The 20,956-nt window shown below is 46.3% G+C and overlaps 1 protein-coding gene across 2 annotated transcripts in view; it reads right to left on the reverse strand.

Moving 5' to 3' along the window:
• EVA1A (eva-1 homolog A, regulator of programmed cell death) overlaps positions 1 to 20,956 on the reverse strand; it is a 75,707-nt gene that overhangs the window by 43,787 nt on the left and 10,964 nt on the right. Inside the window, exon 2 of one of the 2 annotated variants that reach the window (XM_087823860.1) lies at positions 5,901 to 6,152. The exons of the other annotated variant lie outside the window; for it this stretch is intronic. The gene's annotated coding sequence lies outside the window, so the exon portion shown is untranslated. The remainder of the gene's footprint in view (positions 1 to 5,900; positions 6,153 to 20,956) is intronic. 2 annotated transcript variants of the gene reach the window in all.

Raw genomic sequence — 20,956 nt, forward strand, 5'->3', positions numbered from 1 at the left:
ACAACTGTAATGGACCACTAGGAACCACCCATGGGACCACATTCCCGGAGGGAGGAGGGTGTTCAGAAGAGGCCACCCTTCCCGCCCCTCTGCGTCTGTTCTTGACTCCTGGCTGGACTGGGTCTTCCTCTGTACCCGCAGCTTCTCTGGCATGGCCCTGGCCAGTGCTGCGTTGGTCTATTTTCTTGTCTATCTCCCCGTCTGGCCCATGAGCACCTTGAGGGTCGGAATGTGACTTTCATGCTAGAACATTCATTCACTCGTCTGTCACTCACTAAGTGCCTCCTATGTAACAAAAGGTCGTTACGTGGTGAATAAATGAATGAAATCTGGGGACAACCTGTAGAGACACCTACATAGCTCACCCAGTCGACAAGCATATGTACCCATCACCTGTGGTAAAACCTATGCAAAGGCTTTGGGTTCAAAGAGAAGACCTGCAAAGGTGAACTCGATTTCCAGGAAATGTGTCCAACCTGAGAGTTGATCTGCTGGGTCACGTGCTGAGTTTATTTCAGACAGATCTGGTCAGTATCTGTCTGTCTCTGCTAGTGTGTACGTCTCTGTCTCTGCCTCTCTCTCTCTATCTCATCTGTCTCTTTTTCTCTCTTCCTTTCCTCCTTCCATTACTCCCTCTCTTCTTCCTTCCCTCTAAATCCTGAAAAACTTATAAATTACTTAGCAATTCATCCAGACTTTTGGATGCTCTAAAGGTAATGTTCAAAACTCCAAACTTGGAAGGGGCCATCACAGTTCATCAGCTAGGGCTTTGGGAAGATAACAAAACAACAGTCCCCAACCATGGAGCACAGCTTTGTTTGTGACTCTGGTTTCTTTGCTTACTGGAGACAGTGTCCCTCCCTTGGTCCCTGGGCTCTGCTTCCACTGCCCCAGGAGGAAATGGGCCACCATTAAAGAGCCCAGCACACCTGAGCTTTAAACGCCACCTCATTGCCTCCCAACAGCAGGAACCCACTCCTGGACTGCTAGAAAGTCAAAGCCACTTCCCCAGGCCCATCTCCAACACCCATATCCCACCCACCGTCAAATCCATGTCTGCCTGGCCCCTGCTTGGCTCTGTGCCGTGTACATGCAGTGTCCTATCTGTAACAGCCATGATCACCAGTCAGTCCCCCCAAACCCAGCAAGCTCCTACATTAGGACCCAGCTCAAACATCCTTTTCTCTCTGGACCCTTTCCTGACTCCTCTAGCAGTGACTGTGGCTGGCTCTTTTGAGCTCCCAGTTCTCTCCTATTCCACTTAACACACTCTGATCACCTGTTCGCGTGTCCATCACATGCCATGGACTGTGACCCTAGTGATAAGGACCGTGTCTTCTTCATGTTTGTGTCTCTGGCATCCAGCACAGAGCTACTCATCCCATAGGTATTCCTAGCACACCCTGACACCCCAAGATCCCGTCACCACTCTGGTCTAGTCTGGTCTAGACCAAACACCCCTAACAGCAAGGAACAGGATTTCACATAGAGTCAAACCAAGAAGGTACATGTCACAGGGAACACAGCCCAAGACCTAACAAGGTGAGGCGTCTCTCCTAGAACCAGACACACAGGCAGAAACCAGCTTCATTAAGAATCTGGTCAGTTAGGTGCTTCCTGCCCGGCCAGACATGGCTCAGCGGTTGAGCATCGACCTAGGATCCAGGCGATCGGGGTTCGATTCCCGGTCAGGGCACATGCCCGGGTTGCGGGCTCGATCCCCAATGACTCTCTCATCATTGATGCTTCTATCTGTCTCTCTCCCCTTCCCCTTTCCTCTCTCTGAAATCAATAAAGATATATTTTTTAAAAATAAAAAATAAAAAAAAGAGGTGCTTCCCAAGATGGCAGCCAACAAAATGTCTGGAACCCGGCATCAGGCCTGACATGTCCCACTGGGCTAGTTTATCTTCGGGATCAGGCTACACAAGCCTCAGTGAAAATGCAAGTGATGCCCAAAGATCTTGGGTCTGACTTTTGCTGCAGGCATTAGCACCCAGACAATCTGTTTCTCAAACCAGGCAGCGGGTAACTCAGGAGACCAGGATAGTGCCAGCGCAGTAAGAGTCCGAGTCTGAGGGGAAAAGGTAATGAGGGGGTCTGAAGGGTCTCCGATGTGCTGATGGTCAGGGGAGTCTCATCCTGTTCACCCTCAAAAGCAGTCTTACTAGAGTGTTTCTGTAGAGTATTTCTGCAGCCCCGAACAAAACTCCAAGGCCTTGCATGTACCAGGTAACCTCATCCCACTGAAGTTTGGGGGACAATCTGCCAAAATAAGCAAATTCAGGGGATCACAGCTGTGCAGAGCAGCTGTGGAGGAAGCCAGAGTACACAAAGGTGCAGGTACTTGTGCAAGGCCATCTGGCCTACCGAGCAAGTGGCTGAGGGACCAACAAGGAGGGGGCTCAGCTTTCAAAGCCCAGGGCTGCATTCAGGAAAATAAAAAAATTCCAAATTGGTGAAGTGATCAGCCATAACCTAGTATCCAGTGTCACATACAACTCACACAGGGGGTCAGTGACTGGTTCAAAGCTGGTTCTCCAAAACCCCATACGGGTCATTAAATTCTCTTAACAAGGTTTACCTTTTATATATAAATGTTCCACATAACACTTGGAGAGAAGGCGTGCTCTGCACCTGATTGAGTGTAAGGTAGAAGAACTGGCTGGTGGCATTCATCCATCCACCCCACATTCACTGATTGATTTAACCAGTATTTATGTGCTAAGTGCACACTGCAGGGGGCATGTGCTTGGTAAGGACAAAGCTGGAGTCAGGTAGTTCCTGACCCCAAGTTTGCACCTCTCTCCTCTAGGCAGCTGTGTTGACTCTATACCCCAGCCCCAAAGGGTTAATGCTGTTCTGACCCTGACCAGACAAACCTAAGGCTCCATTTAGCATCCAGTTCATTGGTGCTGACCTGGAACTGTGACAGGGGACTGACCCCAATATCCTGTCCCTCTGTGGCTGAGGGCAGCGTAAGGAGGAAAGGAACAGGGATTGTAAAAATAATAGCATGGTGTTAGATCAAAAGTATGGTGTAGGTGGAAAACCCAGTGGATTTCAGCTTTTATTAATATACATAACTAACTGCAGCTCATGTTTACTGTGCACTTACTATATGCAGAGCATTAGGCTACGCCCTTTACTGGCATAGTGTGAAGAGTGTGTGTTCTGCAGTCCAGACATCTGGGTGAATCCTGGCCCTACCTCATTAACTGTGTGACTTTGGCCAAACTGCTTAGCCTCTCTATGCCTCTGTTTCTTTGTCTGAAAAATAGGGCAATAACAGTACTAACTTTAAAGCGTTGTTATGAGGATTAAATGACTAAAAGCTTAAAATGCTAAACCTGAATCATGTCCTGCCATAGAGTAGGTACCCAGCACTAAAATGAACAATTTTTATCCCTTTAGTTAGTCACATTACTCTGCAGAGAAGGCAGACTATTTCTTCCTATTTTACCAATAAGGCTCTGAGACACTGAGTCAACTTGCTCAAGGTCACAGAGTTAATAAGTGGCAGAGCTGGGATCTAAACTCAGTCAGCCTGACTCCAAAGCCCACAAGCTTAAGCACCGTCATAAGCATGGCACTGTACTAGGTTCTAGATACATCAAGAGCCGTGGGAGATGAACTAGGGATCCCTATACAGTGCAGTACACACTATAAGAGAGATATATTAAAGAAAAGGGCAGGGGAGGAGGGCTGGGGCTGCGGTAGCAGGGAGCAACAGTCTGCAGGACCTGATAAATCCACCCAGAAGGGGACTTGAGTTCTAGCCCCCAAGAACGATGAAGAATTTGCCAGCCAAGGAGGAAGGGCATTCCAAAAAGTGAGGACCTAGAATACCAAAAGAACAGTAAGTCGGTTGGTGTGGTACAGAAGGCCACACAGCATAAGGTTAGGCTGGGAGGGTAAGTTGAGGCTAGTCATGGACAGCCATTTGTGCCAACATCAGAGGTGAGATTTTATTCTGTAAGACAGTGATTCTCAAACTTTAATATGCACTGGATCTACCTTCGGTGCTTGTAAACAGGTGTAGATTCCCATTCCTGCTGTTAGCTCTGGGGGCCAACAAGGGTCTTAAGGGACTTGGGTAGCACGGCCTGCTGGGTTTAACAACAGAATTCTGGCACTGGAATGAAGGGAGATTTGGGGACAGAAGCTAGTATAATTGTCCAAAGTGGAGCAGATAAGAGGATGAGGGCTGGGGATAATAGCACTCTTCATGAACTGATACGTGATATCAGGGTTTCTCAACCTCAGCACTGCTAACATTTGGAACTGGTAATTCTTTGTTGGAGGGAGGAGAGGCTGTCTTGTGCATCACAGGAAATTTAGCAGCATCCCTGGCCTCTGCCCACCAGATGAATAGTGTCCTCTCCCACTTACATGTAGACAGCCAAAAATGTCTCCAGACAGTGCCAGATGTCACTTGGGATGCAAAAATCAAAACCCTAGTGGAGAACCACTGCTTTAAATCCCCCCATTCCTAAATTACAGATGAGGAAATTCAGCCACATAAAGGCCTCAGCCTGGGTTCAAACGCCGGTGGTCTGGCTCCAGGGCCCCCACTCTCAGCCGTCTAGTTTGACTCCCTTTCCGTTCAGCCTTCTGAAGCAGAATTATAGATTTGGTGACAGGCTGGATGACAGGAAGAGTATGGAAGCGTGAGGGTCAAAGGTGAAATCTCAGCGTTTGCCACTGGACTGGGAGAAGAGTAGGTACTAAATAGGTTTTTTGGATTTGAATAGAATCAAGATGTATTGGCTCAAAAAGGAAAAACTTGGCCCCCCAGTGGTATAAGCCATGGGGAGGTGGTGGGTTCCAGCCCAGACTGGACAGAAAAACCCTCTCCTCTGTAGGTCGGGGCATGGACTATGTCCTACAAACCAGCTGGTACCCAGTTCCTGGCTGGGCCCCTTCCCAGCTGTGTGGCCCTGGGCTCCTTAGCTAATGTCTCTGCACCTCCCTTTGCCCGTTTGCAAAATAGGAATAAAAGTTCCTACTCATAGACTTGACGTGAGAACTCAGGAAGCTAAAAGCAAACTGGCAAACTGGCACGATGTGGTTGGCTGCCCTGCCTTAGGAACCATCCTTATTACCCCCACGTCCCGCGTGCTTCTCCTACCCAGGACTCCTCTGCACCCCACCCCGCCCCCCTCAGCCCCCCGCCCCCCTGGCCGCCCCCACCCAGTCATAGGGAACCTGGGAGCGGCAGGGAGCCAACCGCACCTCCCCGCACCAGCAGAGCGCGCCCCTGGGGCTTTAGGCGGCGCCAGCAGCCCATTCACTCCCAAATCCGCTCTGATTTCGGGGGTTCGGGAAGTCGCCAAAAGCGCGCGGCGAGCTGGGCGCCTCCGAAAGGACCCAGGTAAAGGAGTTCAACGTGAGCCACGGAAATTTCAGGCAGGTCCCCACGGGGCAGGCCGGGGGTCAAAGCCAGTCGCGGCCCCGGCCGCCCAGCTCAGCGGCTCGCGGAGACCGAGGGCAGAGAGGCGCCCAGATCGGGGAAGCACCCGCCCCCAAGGCCAGCCTGCGAAGGCGGGAGCTGAGAGTCGCTGGATCAGAAAGGAAAATTAAATAAATAAATAAATAAATAAATAAATAAATAAATAAATAAATAAATAAATAAATAAATAAATAAAAGTAGCGGAGGGCGGGGGAAGCAACAGGAAAGTACGAGGAAGAGAAGGGGGGGGGGCAAAAAGACCGCGCTGGGAAGCGGAGTTCTCTGGGGGACCCAGCCTGCAGCACCTGGGCAGGGGTCGGGAACAAAGCTGCGGCTTCAGGTCAGAGGCGCTCCGGGTGTTTCCGCAGGGGGCGCGCTCCGGGGAGCCGGGCGGGCTGGGGATGCCGGGCGCCCCCGCGCCCCGCGCGCGCTCTCGGGCGCCGCTTACCTTTGCCGGGGCCGCCCGCACGCACTTCCGGGGGCTGCGCGCGGGGGGCGCGGGGCCGAGCCGGGGGACCCGGAGCGGGTCCCCGACGGTAGGGCGCGACGAATCGGTGCGTGGGACGTGGGCGGGCGCGGGCGCCTCCGGAAGGAATCCCGGCTGGACGCGCCGCGGGGGCTGCGCGCGGGGAGCGGGGTCCCGGCCTCGGCGCTCAGGGGCGATCGCGCCGCGTCCCGCAGACGCTGGAGGAGCCCGAGTCTGTGGGAGGAAAAGGTTGTCTCATTTCCTTCGGTCTCCCCACTCCTCCGCCCCCTCGGCTCCGGACCTGCCCTCCCTCTCCCCCGCCCCCTTCCCCGAGCCCGCGGCCCGTGTGGGCGCTGGGAAGACGCGAAACCTGAACGGCCCCGGCGCGCGGCGCCTCCCTCCGCGCCGAGCGAGTCCGCGCTCCCACCTCCCGCCCGCCTCCCCGCGCCTCCCGCAGTCCCCGGGGCCCCGGAAGGGTCCCCACCGGCGGTGCGCCCTGTCCCGGTGCTCTGGTCTTTCCCGTGCTGGGGCGAGCTCAGATTTAAACGCAGACCTCCAGGCTCCTGCCAGCATCCATCCTCTCGGTCCTGTCCCGCTGCCTGCTCTGAGCCACTCAACCCGGACAGGAAATAAATACTTAACTTTGTTTAATTTGATCAACTCCCCCCCCCCCCCCCCCCCAGTGGGGAGTTTAAAGCCTGATGCATAATCTCGGAGGAGTGTACCTTTTGATTGGAAGGAGAGCGGCTGAGGTCTTTGTTTGGCCCTGCTCATTCAGAGTTGGGGTTTTGTTTTTTAATTCAATGACTATTGAAAGCCTAATAGGCGCTGAGCTGGGCAGAAATGAACCAGAAAGAAATATTGTTCCCTAAAATCGCCATAGGGGAGTAGTGCAGGCAGAGAGGAAGGTCCAGGGATGCTGTGGTCTCTTACGAGACAGGTTGAGAACTGGAAAAACTTTCTGCAGAGTAAAAGCAGCTTAGGCGGAGGCGAGAGGGAATGCGAAAGCCCCATCAGAAGGCAGCCTAGCAGAGAACACAGCCAGGGTGGGAAGCGATGGTGGGCAAAGGGAAGAAAATGAACCATCTATCAAGACAGGATAGCAGCAGCAGGGAGCAGTGGCATAGAATTGATAAGACCTTGTGATCAAGAGCCCAGAGGCTCATAGTGACAGTGTATGACCAGAATCCCAGAGCATCTCTGGAGCTGCTACTCCAGGTGTGGTCCTGGGGCTGGACCACACCAACTGGGAGCTTGTTAGATACGGGGACAGTCCATCTCCACTTGTTTTACTGAGTCAAAATCTGCATTTTAACAAATCCCCAGATGATTCAAATGTTCATTAGCATTTTGGAAGCACTGTTCTTTATACCACTGACTATATTAGAGTGACTGTATATTAGAGTGACTGTATATTAGACTGTATATTAGAAACACCTGGAGAGTTTTAATAACCAATATGAGGGCTCTACTCCACCCCCACAAATGCTTATTTAATTGGTCTGAGGCGGGGCTGCAACATCTGTATTTTTTAAATGCTTTCCAGATGACCTAATATAGTGAGAGTGGAGAACCACTGTTCTAGACTTATTCAAAAGCTACTTCGTTTCACCTTGAAAGGCAGCTCTTCAGAAAGGAAAAGACACCTGAGTGTGGATGAAACTGTAATGACAAGTTGTAGCCCTAAAACAGAGGCAACTGGCAGCTGGAAAGGGCCTCTGTTAACCAGATTCTAGCCTCAGATGGCCACTAAATTACTGTCTGAAGCTGGACCAGTATTTCCCCTGCCAGGCCTCAATTTCCTTATCTGTAAAATATGCTGACTAACTTTACACTCTACCCCCTGGGATGCAAGGTGCCACTATCAGAGCTTCCCTAACTCCCCAGCAGGCAGAGGAAGAGGTGGTGCTAAGAGAGGGTTTCCTGGTGCAGTATTGTGTGTGCCAGCCATGTACACAGCCATGCATGAACACCAGAGATCAAAGGATTGTGTGCCGAGCACAGGGCTACACACATAATTGGTGCTCACTAAATGTGTATAAGTGAATGAATAAATAAATAGGGCTCAGATACCAGTAAGTGGCATTGACTTTCTGTGACCTGACCCTTATCCAGAACCTATGCATTTGCCTCCTAAGCCAGAAGAAGGACATTTGGAAGCACTCTGATCCATGAACCTAGCTTTGGATTTAAAACTACTGCTATTAAGAACTGCTAACATGTGTTGAATGCTTAGTACACACCTGGCATTGTGGTAAATGCTGTGCTTAGCATCGCCTCATTTCATTATAATGATGAAGATATTGTTGAACCCCTGCACTCCAGCTGGTTTGAGGAATCACAGATATGGAGGGACATGAGCTGCCATCTAGAGCAGCCTCTGCCTCTTGTGCAGCTGGACACAGGTGGCCCAAGAGGCCCATTTGGGGGTCTTACAGGTTATTCTCTAGAGCATGCATCCTTGCATAGAGATCAAGCTTGAAGGATGGGTTGTGGAGTGACTGTCCCAAGGTCCTACAGAAAAAGATGCTCCCAGAAGCTATCTTGGGGAACCCATGCGCTATGGCTAAGCCTTGGAAAGGAATTCCTCAAAGCTACCTGCTTCATGGATGTATGTGTGTGTGCACATACTGCCTTTTAACCAGAGCCTCTTAGGTGCCAAACCCCAGTCTTTTACAGATATACAGGGTGTCCCCCCAAAATGTGTACAATACTTTAACAGCTGATAGCTCAATTTTGAGAATGAAATGTATTTTAATAAACACTGCCTTTATAATTATTCAAAGTGTGTGTATACATTTTTTGGGACGCCCTATATTTCTTTTAATCCTCACAGCATCCTGACAGATTAAGCACTCTTGTTTTCTTATTTTATAAATAAACTGAGACATCATGAAGTGAAGATCTGTTTGTGCCTGCAACCCAAGTTTCATAAGTGTCCTAGACACCATAGGCAACCTGCATGTTACACTTAACCCTCTCCTGGGGAGTGTTTTGAAATAGGTTGGGCCCCAGACCAGACCCATTGGATCAGAATCTCTAAGGGTGGGGCTTTTAAAAAAATTTTTTTTAACTTCAGCAGGTAATTAAAACACTCAGTGAGGAATGAGAACCGCTTCTATAGGAAATGCAGAGACAAATCCTAGGTCCTAAGTTTATAAAACAGTGAGGAGCTCAGTCTAGTAGTGATCTCCAAAAGATAACAGCGACAGAAAACTATCGAAATCGCTCCCTCCGCCAAAGCATGTTAAGACAATGCCAGGCTGACAAAAATTCTTGGACTTATCTCAACCTTGAGTGAGTGAGGTCATCCCCACATGGTCAAGGGTAGGAAATCTTGTTCCATCTCCAGAAAGTACAAATGATTGAAACCAGAATCCTTGCCCTTTCTCCTGTGGCACTGCTATTTACAAGAAGCCTTCAAACATCCAGCGCTTATGAATTCCAGAAGCAGTACAGGATCTCAGGGAACTGCGGAGCAAGGCTGTCCTGTAAATCGAATAATAAAACACAAAGGGAACTGCCTCACGGCCCAACGAGAGGCTGATATCAGGATGTGCAGACAGAGACACCATGTGTCACCATTAACGTTGTCACTTTAGGAAAATCAGGAGGCTGAGACTTTTAAAAACTGATTTGCCCTACGGTCATTTCCTATTCGTTCACCTTAGCACAAGTTAAGCTTGAAAAGAAAATGGGTACTTGTTTAAAATATTAGTTTGGGGAAGCAGGACAATTTCTTTTCTTTCTTATTTTTTCTTCTTTTTTTTTTTTCTTTAACCCGCTGTCTCACTTTTGCCATTACATTCCCTGGCCAAGTAATGGGATTTCTGCTAAGGCCGAGGGATAGCCATTAACCGGGTGGCATTTAAATTCGTTCATTCCATAACAGCCTGCTGAAATGCAACCAGTCACTGCATAGTATTAGCTACCAACACCTCCTAGACACCAAAGGTCGAAGAATACATGTACAGTCCAACCTTTCACCAACTTTTAACAAGGTCTAATGGATGCCTTTAATCACCAAATAAATCAATGTTGACGGTTATGCCCCCTCTGAAGTTCTAGTTTCCAGATGTAGACAACTAAGTTATAAAAGCCATGTTCACTAGGCCTTCTGTTCCTTTTCAGAGAGTGACGCTTTACCTGTATGGAGGAGTATGAGGGGATGCTGGGAGCACTGTTCAGTTGTTCCAATGAAATTTTAATAGATGTAAAAAGCCCAGGGACTATAAGTGCACAGCTGAGTCTCCCCCGTGTTCTAATCACCTCCCCCACCTTTCTGAAAATGTTTTGTGCCCAGAAGGGATGAGATAATGAAGAAGAAGCACCAATTAAGCATGTCTTCAATCTATTGAAGTGGAGGTTTATCTTTCATTGAATTATTTCCTTGCAGCCCCAGTCTGTAGACTGAAGATCTAAATACTGCTCTTAGCTAAAACACTTTATCTTGCTCGGGGTAATAGAGTAGAAACCAAAATATTTCTCTAGCCAGTTGCTGCTGCCCAATACAACGTTACCTCTGATTAATGACAAGTTTTAAATCAAAACATATTCCCCAGTTAAACTATAAACATAGCTGAGTGTAAATTTTGTTCCTTTTTCCCCCTTCATTTTCCATAGGGAGATTTTCATGCCCAGGCTGACACCTCTCCTACTTTTTCATCTTGACCAGCAAGGTTAAATAAGCATGGACAGCACTTTAATAAATTATCCACACAAAATACTCTGTTATATCCAACAGAAGCCACTGTAAAAACCGAGAGGTTTCAATCATAAAAAAGTGACGCAATGGAACTATAAAACATGCCCACTGAAATTGCTAATAGTTGATCTTTAAGAAAATGTAAGTTAGATCCCTACCCCAACATATATGACGTACGTCTAGCTGTCTGTTAGATAAATGTGTCTATTTTTATATTGAAAATACCACTGATTCTCATAAAATTGAGACGCTCATGACCTGTTAAAAAATCATATTTCATATGTAGCAAACTATTAAAAGTCACATTTTTTAGAGGAATAAGAAACACTAGAGTTCACCATAAAGTATAAACTTTGAATTAAGGCAGCTCCACCTAACAGCATAACTGAGCCCTGTTTCAAGGCTGCCTGCAACCCTTCCAAATTCCTCAGAGAGTTATTTCCTATAACTTTGAAAGGCATGAGCTTGAGAAATTAATAGAATGATTTGTTCTGAAAGATAAATGGGCAAACACAGAACAAGACAAAACATACCCAACTATTCATTTCCTTGACGGGTGTGCACTCATCAGAACAGGTGGCTGTGGCAGGGGGTGACACTTCTGAAAACCCCAGAGCATTCACTTCTCTGATTCATAAATTTCATGGCAGCAAGTTCTGGAGCACGGTGTCCTTATGCTCCGGTGTGTTAGATGTATGCGCACCAAATGAATGGCAATCCGCTCGCTACCCCAGTGCCCAAATTGGAGTGATTTCCATTCCTGAACTGGTATCTGCTACCAGCAACCAGTCAGCCTCCTGTGTCTGTCTGGCCTGGACACAGCTGATAGAGTTTGGGATCTATTTTGTTTTTTTTGTTTTGTTTGTTTGTTTGAATCCTCACCTGAGGATATGTTTTTATTGATTTTTAGAGAGAAAGGAAGGGAGAGAAGAGGGAGAAACATTGATGTGAGAGGGAAACCTCTGTCGATCAGTTGCCTCCCACACGCACCTGACCGAGGATTGAACCCACAACCTAAATATGTGCCCTGACCAGGAATCAAACCCACAAACTTTTGGTTTAAGGGATGACACTCCAACCAACACAGCCACCAGGCCAGACTACTTTTTTCGGGGGAGAGAGGCTGGAGATCTGCTTTGGATGTGAACAAAAAGTCTAAGATTATGGTCCTAACTGGAGAAGAGGTCATAAATGAAAGTCTGATTGGTTTGTTTCACCAGAAGATCCACACTAGGAACCCTTTAAATTGGCTAGTATGATTAATGTATGTATAATATGATTCTTACAATTTGTTTTTGATGGTTTACTATACTTCTCAGAAGTATAGGGTTTACTTGTACAGCAGTCTTCCCTTATCTGTAATTTCACATAACAGTTTCAGTTACCTGTGGCCAACCATGGTCCAATATATTAAACAGAAAATTCCAGAAATAGCCCGGCAAGGCGTGGCTCAGCGGTTGAGCGTCAACCTAGGATCCAGGCAATCGGGGTTCGATTCCCGGTCAGGGCACATGCCCGGGTTGCTGGGTGGATCTCCAATCCGGGGTGTGCAGGAGGCAGCCGATCAATGACTCATCATTGATGTTTCTCTCTCTCTCTCCCTCTCTTCTCCTCTGTCTGAAGTCAATAAAGATATATTTAAAAAAAAAATTAAAAAAAAAGAGAAATTTCCAGAAATAAACAATTTATAAGCTGTAAATTGTCTGCTGTACTGAATAGCATGATGAAATCTCACCCAGTCTCACCGCTTCCCAGCCAGGATGTGACCTGCCCAGCGTATCCAGGCTATATGTGCTCTCCTGACCATTAACACTTAGCAGCCATCTAAATTTCCAGATTGTCTCAACATCACAGTGCTTGTGTTTAAGTAATCCTTATTTTACTTAATAATAGCCCCAAAGTGCAAGAGTAGTGATGCTGGCAATTCAGATATGCCAAAGAGAATCCGTAGAGGGCTTCCTTTAAGTGAAAAGGTGAGTACAGTGCAGGAAGATCTTTTGAGAGAGAGAGGCCACATTCACATAACTATTTTACAGCATATTGCTGTAATTGTTCCATGTTACTATTAGTTATTGTTGTTAATCTTGTACTGTGCCTAATTTATAAATTAAACTTTATCATAGGTATGCATGTATAGGAAAAAACACACACAACATATATAGTGTTTCAGATATCCACTGGGGGTCTTGGAGCGTATCCCCCAGAGATAAGGGGGGACGACTATACGAGATGTACAGGGTGACAGGGCTTCCATACAGATGTATGACTTCAAACTTCCCAGCCCCGGGGCACATGGGAAGTTCAGTCAGGTCAGGGGGCCTTCTCTGTGCCTCAGGCCCTTGCTTGCTGGACCTTTCTACCTCCATTAACTTCCTAGTACCTTGTCTTTGATCTTTCCACTGCCTCTTTCCCAACCTTGAACATGCCAAAACCTGTCCCATCATTTAAAACACATTAATAAATTACTACTAAATAGATCTTCCACATTCTGCACCCATTTATAGATATTTTCTCCATCTCTCTTTCTCTTCATAACCAAACCTCAAACAAACAAGTGTATCCATGATCATCACTTTCTTAATGTCCGTTCAGTCCTCAACTTACTCTAGTCTGGTTTCTGTTCCCAGCACTGCAGGGAAACTGCCCTTGTTAAAGCCACAAATAGCTTCTAAATTCTGACATCCAGCGCTGCCCCTGAGCTGGTGATCGTGACCTCTGGCAGTGTTTTTCGTTGTTGGCCTGTGTTGGTGACCTTTGGCAATGTTTTTCATTGCTGGCCTCTTCCCTCTTCCCAGGCTCTCCTCTCTTCTCTGTGCACTTCCCCATTTCCTAGATCCCCTCCCACCCATGTGATCACTCCTCCTCTGTGACCTCCCTTAACTGGCTTTGCTTCATAACAAAGGCATCTGCTCACATCACTAACATTTTTCAGGGGTCAGCCACTCTCTCACAGGATAAAGTCTAGACTCCCTTGCATGGGCCGCTCGGCCCTTCCCGTCAGCCCTGCCTGCCTCTCCACCCGCCCAGCAACTACCTGTCTTACGCCTCCGGTATCCATCTCCTTTCAGTCTCCCAAAACTTTGCCCTGCTATTTTGCACTTCTGTTCCTCTGTACAGAATGTTCTCGACTCCACCCCCATTCTCCCCTGAAGAATCCCAGGTCACCCTTTAAGGCTCCGAGCGCAGGTGAGCAGCTCTGGGAAGTCTTAAGTTCTGCACTGTGTCACCACCTGGACCTGAGTCCTGTGAGGGTAATAGGTGCTTGTTCTTCTGTTTCGAGTTTGGTACTGTGCCTAGCACCTAGTAGTTGCTGCTATCTGATTAGGGTGCAGGAAACCTCACATTTATTTCTCTAAATTGAATTTCATTTGCCCTGAGTTCTCTACTCTCTCCCTGGAAATTTAATCTGAGTCATTATCGGGACATGCCTCCTCCCCCGGGTCACGGGGAGGTCCCTGGGTACTTGTACCATACAGAGCATGCAGAGAGGGCCCTCCGGACTGTCTACACTGGCACCTCCTCCAGGCTTATTGTCCAAGCCGGCATGGAACTAGGAGGCAGGTTCTTCTGACGCATGAGCCTTGGGATATTTTTTTCACAGGGTTTTCAAGGACACAGCTCTTAATGTTCTTCATTTCTACTCCCCCTGCCACACACATTCCTGCCTCAGTTGTGGGTGTTGCAGGTCCAGATGTTCATACCTCGTGAACACCCCCACGTTCCTGCTCTTTCTTTCCTTTTCAGGGACTCAGTCTTCAGCCAGGCTGCACACCCTCAGAGACCCAAAGCCCCCTCCCCGCCCCAGCACAGTACAGCACCGTTCCCCTCAATGAATATAGGCAGCTAAACCAAAAACAGGAGTGAGGAGGTCTTCTCCCACTAGAAAGTGTGCTTTCAGCCCTGCAACAACAACGAAAAACCAAAGACAAGGGCACACCAGCGTCTTACTACCTTCTTGAGGCAGAAGGGAGAAGACAGCAAAGAGAGCAGGACACAAAAGAAAATCTCAGGAAACTATTCTGCCCCATAACCTTCAATGAATTTGTTCCATGATTTAATAAAAGCTGAAATGTCCGTGAAAAAAATATGAATGAAATTGCTCTCCCAAAGAGAGACACCTCCTCCTGGCAGCACTCCACTCAGCCTTGGCCTTCTCGCTCCTTCCCGGAGGAGAGAGGCCTAAAAGCTCAGGGATCCTCCTGTCTGTGGCCGAAGAACAGCACTCACGTGGCCCGGTTTATTTGAGCTGCTGACTTGGGTTGCTGACGTGGGCATTTGCAGCAGCTGCACTAACCCACTTTCTCTCATGAATGATTTTAATCTCTTTAATTTTTGCCCAGCCTGTGAGAAAACTGAAAGCCTGGTTGGCAGGGGGCAGGGGATAGAAGTTGCAGGTCATGAGTTGAGCGGCGGGTAAATCCTATGGGAGGAAGCAAACGCGTGTGTAATCCTTTCAGGAAAACAAGTATTACTGCAGAGGAGAAAGCTGCCAATGTAACTTTGTTCCAAGAATAAATAGCACATTTTTCCTCAGTGTTTGCTTTTCTCTCTTTGATCCCCTTGAAACCCCCTGGAAATGCCTGGCCAGCAGTTTTGCTCCCCTCGGAGGCTGGGAAGAAGGAGCCGCAAGTACTCTCTTGAGATTCCTCGAATGGAGGCATAAGCAGGGCTCCCGGGCAGTGCTGGAGCCACCACGCCTGTTTTAGTAAAGTTTAATCACCACAAATATGCCACACTGTTTCCAAACATGTCATCGTGATGCCCAGAAGCTGTTTAAAATGGAATAATAATGGAGAGGGTCTGTGACCAAAGCCACTGGGAGCCTTGGGAGTTGGAAAGTTAAGGCAAAGCAGAACTCGAGTGGGTTAATGTTTAGCTCTGGTCGCAGGCGTGGTAAATGCCTGCAGGCAGCGAGGTTGAGGTGAGCATGCCCTCTCCATGGGGAGTTTATGGTTCAAATGCTCCAGAAACCACAGTCCACAGTGAGACAGGTTTCCCTTCCTTTCCCAGACAGCTTTGTTTCACAGGAGTTTCAGGGGGGCAATACCAATGAAAGCTAAGGGCCTTGGCACCAAACAGACCTGCATATAGGTTTGGTTCCTCCACTTAGTAGTTGTGAAGTCAGGCAAGTTAAGTACTCGGTTTCCTTATCTACCAGGTGGGAATGAGAACACTTATAGGATGGTCATGAAAATATGAAATGATGCATGTAAACAGCATTTTGCCTGACTCTGCGTTCAGTTAATGCCAGTTCCCTTCCACCACTGCCTCCCACAGTATGTTATTCAAGGCAGAAAACACTAAGCACTGATTAACGGTAAGGCCTGTACCAGGCTTATGGGGAAAGCCAAGACATATAAAACCCACTCAGTGGGAAACTACATACAAAATAAGGAATCAAGTCTGGAAAGTGTCAAGTATCAGGTACATGTGTTGTCATAAATAAAACTGCACAGGAGGCACTGATCAATGGCCAGTGTTGACAGTCAGTCCCAGGGGTTGGAAGGGAAAGCTTTATGGAGGGAGTTGGGACAACCAGACATGTTTTAAAAAAGCTAATAGACTCACTTTGTTTCATAGGATCCCCTTAGTGATCATTTGGGAAATATTTGGAAAGGAAATTGGGGAATGTGGTAGATTTAAAGACAATGGCAAATTCTTTGTCACTATCCCTATCAAGAGGCAGACTTTACTTCCCCCATCCTTGAATCTGGGCTGGTTCCATGACTCATTAACAAATAGAACATAGCAAAAATAATACTGTGCCAGTTTTAGACCTAGCTTTTAAGAGAATCAGTAACTTTCACTTCTTGCTTCTTGGAAATTTTGCTCTTGAGACTTTGCCTCTTTGAATCCAGCTACCATGCTGTGAGAAGCCCAAGCCATATGTAGAAGCCATGTGTAGGCCCTTTGATCAAGCCCCAGCTGAGCTCCAGCCAACAGGCAGTATTAAGAGCAGCCATGTGAACGAGTCATCTTGCATAGTCCAACCCAGTCAAGCCCCCAGATAACTGCAGTTGATACCATATGGAGCAGAAGTTCAACCCACTGATCCCAGTCAACCCACAGAATCATAAGAGATAATTAAGTGGTCCTGCTCTTAGATACAAATTTTGGGAGTGATAAGTTATACAACAATAGATAATTGAGGCAGAAAGGAACTTGTGGGCCGCCTTGAATGCCAAACACCAAAGTCTACATTTTGCCATCATTGCCATCATCATGATTGTCATCATCATCATTATCACCGTGACAGAAACCATTAATAAGTGATAACTGTATGCTAAACGCTGTGTTGTAAGTTGTTGTTTTTAATCCTAACCCGAGGGTATGTTTATTGATTAGAGAGAGAGAGAAAGAGAGAGAGAGACATCTATGTCTCACTCATATGCACCCCAACCTGTCACCAAACCCACAACCCAGGTATGTGCCCTAGCCAGGAATTGAACCTGTGACCTTTCAGCAACACTGGCCAGGGCTGCATTATAAGTTTTTAACATATTTTAAAATTTTAATCTGCCTGCCAGGATGAATGTGGCTCAGCGGTTAAGCTTTGACCTAGGATCCCGGAGATCTCGGTTCGATTCCCGGTCAGGGCACATGCCCATTTTGGGGAGCTTGATCCCTAGTAGGGGGCATGCAGAAGGCAGCTAATCAATGGCTCTCATCATTGATGTTTCTCTCTCTCTCTCTCCTCTTTTCCTCTCTCTCTCTCTCCTCCTTTCCTCTCTCTGAAATCAATAAAGATATATATATATTTTAAAAATTTAACTTGCTTATAAACCTGTGTGGTAGGTACTATTTATTATTCATATTTAATAGTCAAGAAAACTAAAATTTAGAAAGTTTTAGAAATTTGCTCAAGATAATACAGCCAGAAAATAGTAGAGATGGGATTCAACTTATTACTTTCTGGCCACTCTCAAACTTGTCATCTTCTTTCTTCAAAGAGGATAAGCAATGCTTATTATCAGAATAAGCATGCTGATAATCTTGGGAGATAGAAGCAACTCTTCCAGCTGGAAATTGGCAACCAGTTTGAAAAACACAAGCTGCCTGGGCTTGTCAAATAATTCCAGGCAAGAAAATGGCAATGGGTCTAACTCCCTTTGTTCAGTGACTGTGTAGTAGGTACATAACACAATTTGAAAAGTCTAAGAATGAAAATGGTTTTTGTTTTGTTTTGTTTTGTTTCTTTTGTTAATCCTCACCTGAAGATATTTTTTCCATTACTTTTCAGAGAAGGGAAGGAGGGAGGGGGAAAGAGAGAGAAAGAGAGAGAGAGCCCGGCCAGGCGTGGCTCAACCGTTGAGCCTCTACCTAGGATCCAGGCTATCGGGGTTCGATTCCCAGTCAGGGCACATGCCTGGGTTGTGGGGTCAATCAATGACTCTCTCATCATTGATGTTTCTGTCTCTCCCTCTCCTTTCCTCTCTCTGAAATCAATAAAGATATAAAAAAAAAAAATTAAAAAAAAGAAGAGAGAGAAAGAGAGAGAGAGAAACATCGATGTGAGAGAGGCACATCGACTGGTCACTTCCCTGCACGCACCTCAACTGGGAGCGGGGAACCAACCTGAAACCAAGGTACATGCCCTGGACCGGAATCAAACCCAAGACCCTTCAGTGAGTGGGCCAATGCTCCAACCACTGTGCCACACCAGCTAAGGCAAGACCAAAAAGTTTTTAATGGGGGTTTGGTGGGAGAATAGAAGCTATTGTATTATCTATTTCTGCATAATAACCCGCCCCTTCAAAAAAATGTAGTAGTGTATAGCAATAATCATTTATTATCTGTTATGGTTTCTATGGCCAGGAATTTAGAAGTGGCTCAACTGGGAAATTCTAGCTTAGAGTATCTCAGGGGGTTGACTAGAGTTTAAGTCATCTGAAGAATTTCCTGGAACTGGAGGGTCATCTCTAAGGCAGTTCACCCATGCCACTGGCAAGTTGGTGCTAGTTGTTGGTGGGAGGCCTCAGTTCCTCATTAGGTAGGCCTCTCCAGAGGGCTGTTTAAATGTCCTCATGTCTTGAAAACTGGATTCCCCCAGAGCATTTCTTTCAAAAGATCAAGACAGAGCATTTCTTTCAAAAGGTCAAGGCAGAAGCCACAATGCCTTTTATGAGCTAGCTTAGGGAGTCACACAGCACCCTTCCACCTTATTCTATGGATTACACAGGGCCATCCTGACTAAGTCTGGGAAGGGACCCCAAAAAGTCATGAATACCAGGAGAAAGTACTCATTGGTGGGGGCAGGGCATGGCAGGGCAGGGCAGGGGGCATAGTGAGGGCTGGCTACCTCATTCCTCAATCAACTCCAAGTTTTAAAGGCTTTAAAAAAAGGATATTTGAGGCATTCGCATCTGTTTGCAGGACTAGGAGCAAAGGTCAAGAAGGCCATTTGGGATGATCTCAGCTTATACAGCCATCATAAGGGGTTCTGAAGAGCTTACTTGAAAGCTGCTTCAAATATCAGAAAACTTTGAGAAATTTCAACCATCCATCTCAGCTAGCAATGCTGAAGTGAGAGATTCTCTAAAGGCTGCCCCTAGCTACCTCAGCTGCCTACGGTACCAAAGAGGGTCATTCACTAGGGTACCCTGGAGCTGCTGAGGACCTCAAATCTGTTTACAGAGAGTGTGGTTCCTCCTATACATCTGCCTTCTAATCTGATGCAAATACCTCTTACTGACTGACACTACCCTTGGATCATAGAGAGGGGGATTCTGGGAAATGTTACTCTTGGCTTCTCTTTTTAATGCTGTAGGGAGTCTGTGGTGGTAACACTGAGCTGACAATAGATAATCCCTCCCAGGCTTTGGGGAGTTTTCAGTCAATGAAACACGCATAATACTATGTATTTTGGCTAGCAATTCACTCTTATGCTCCAAAGATTGTAATAAACAGCTTAAAAAATTTTTTTTAAGATTTTTTAAATTGATTTTTGGAGAGAGAGGAGGGGAGAGGGAGAGAGAGAAACATCAATGTGAGAGTGGAACATCTATCAGCTGCCTCCTGTTCACCCCCCCCCCCCCCCAGGGATCAAGCCCCTAACCCTGGGCAGGTGCCTTGACTGGGAATCGAACCAGCAACCCCTAGGTGCATGGTACAATGCTCAACCAACTGAGCCACACTGACTAGGGCTAAAAAGTTTTTAAGTAAGGTAAAACATGCTCACAAACAAGATAAACATTTCTGTGATGAGATAGTAATGAACAGGGGCTGAAGCCATGAACATATAGATCAAGAAATGGGCAGACAGGGTTAGAATTCTGCTTCTTTAGGGACGTTATGGACTGAATGCTTGTGTCCCCACAAAATTCATGTGTCGGATCCCTAATCCCTATATGATATTATTAGGAGGTAGAACCATTAGGAGGTAACAAGATTTAGATGAGACCGTGAGGGTGAAGTCCCCATAATGGGATTAATGTTCTTACAAGAGAGGAAAATAGACAATATAAAGTAATATAATAAGTAAGATAGTAAGATAATAACAGCCCAGATATGGATAAATAGATCAATGGTATAGGGTAAAAAGCCCAGAAATAGACCCAAATATGAGTCCTTGGTACAAAGTAGATGAAACATTGTAAATCACTGGGGGAAAGACAGACTATTCAATAAGTAGAACTGAGGCAATGTAATTTCCATATGGAAATGTCCATAGCTGAAAAATACCATAAATGTCATTGGATCTCCATCTCACACCACTCAAAAAATAAATTCCAAATTGATTGGGGGAAAAAAACAGTATCTATATGACCTTGGAAAGGGAAAAGGAACTCCTAAACAAGATACAAAGAGCAGAAATCATAAAGGCTTGATTAATATGACTAAATTTAAAGTAAAGCTTCAGTACAATAAAGGCATTTTATTGAGAGGACAAGTGTTCCTTTTTTATATTCACAGAAGAAGAACATAAATGGATAATTAGTATATGAAAATGCTAGTAACAGGAAAATAAAACAAAGCAACACTGGACTTCCATTTAACATTTCTCAATAGGACAAAAGCTGAAACTCTGACATATTCCTGTTGACTAGGATAAAGGAAAATAGGAACTGTCAAACACTGCAAATACAAGCATAATTTAGTTCAACTACTTTGGAGACCTGTTTCATAACAATTGGGGGGGGGAAAGCAATTCCAACTCTAGGTTCATACCTCAGATGAAATTCTGAACCTGTGCTCTAGAAGGAAGCTCTGTCTGTAATCACAAAATATTGGAAATATCCCAAATGTCCACTATAAGGAAAACTAGTATTGGCATATACATATGATATACTATAGCACAATATAAATGACGGAACTGTATATTTTATATATCAAC

The sequence above is a fragment of the Miniopterus natalensis genome, chromosome 13 (assembly GCF_054644295.1).
Source record: "Miniopterus natalensis isolate mMinNat1 chromosome 13, mMinNat1.hap1, whole genome shotgun sequence".
NCBI lineage: Eukaryota > Metazoa > Chordata > Mammalia > Chiroptera > Miniopteridae > Miniopterus > Miniopterus natalensis.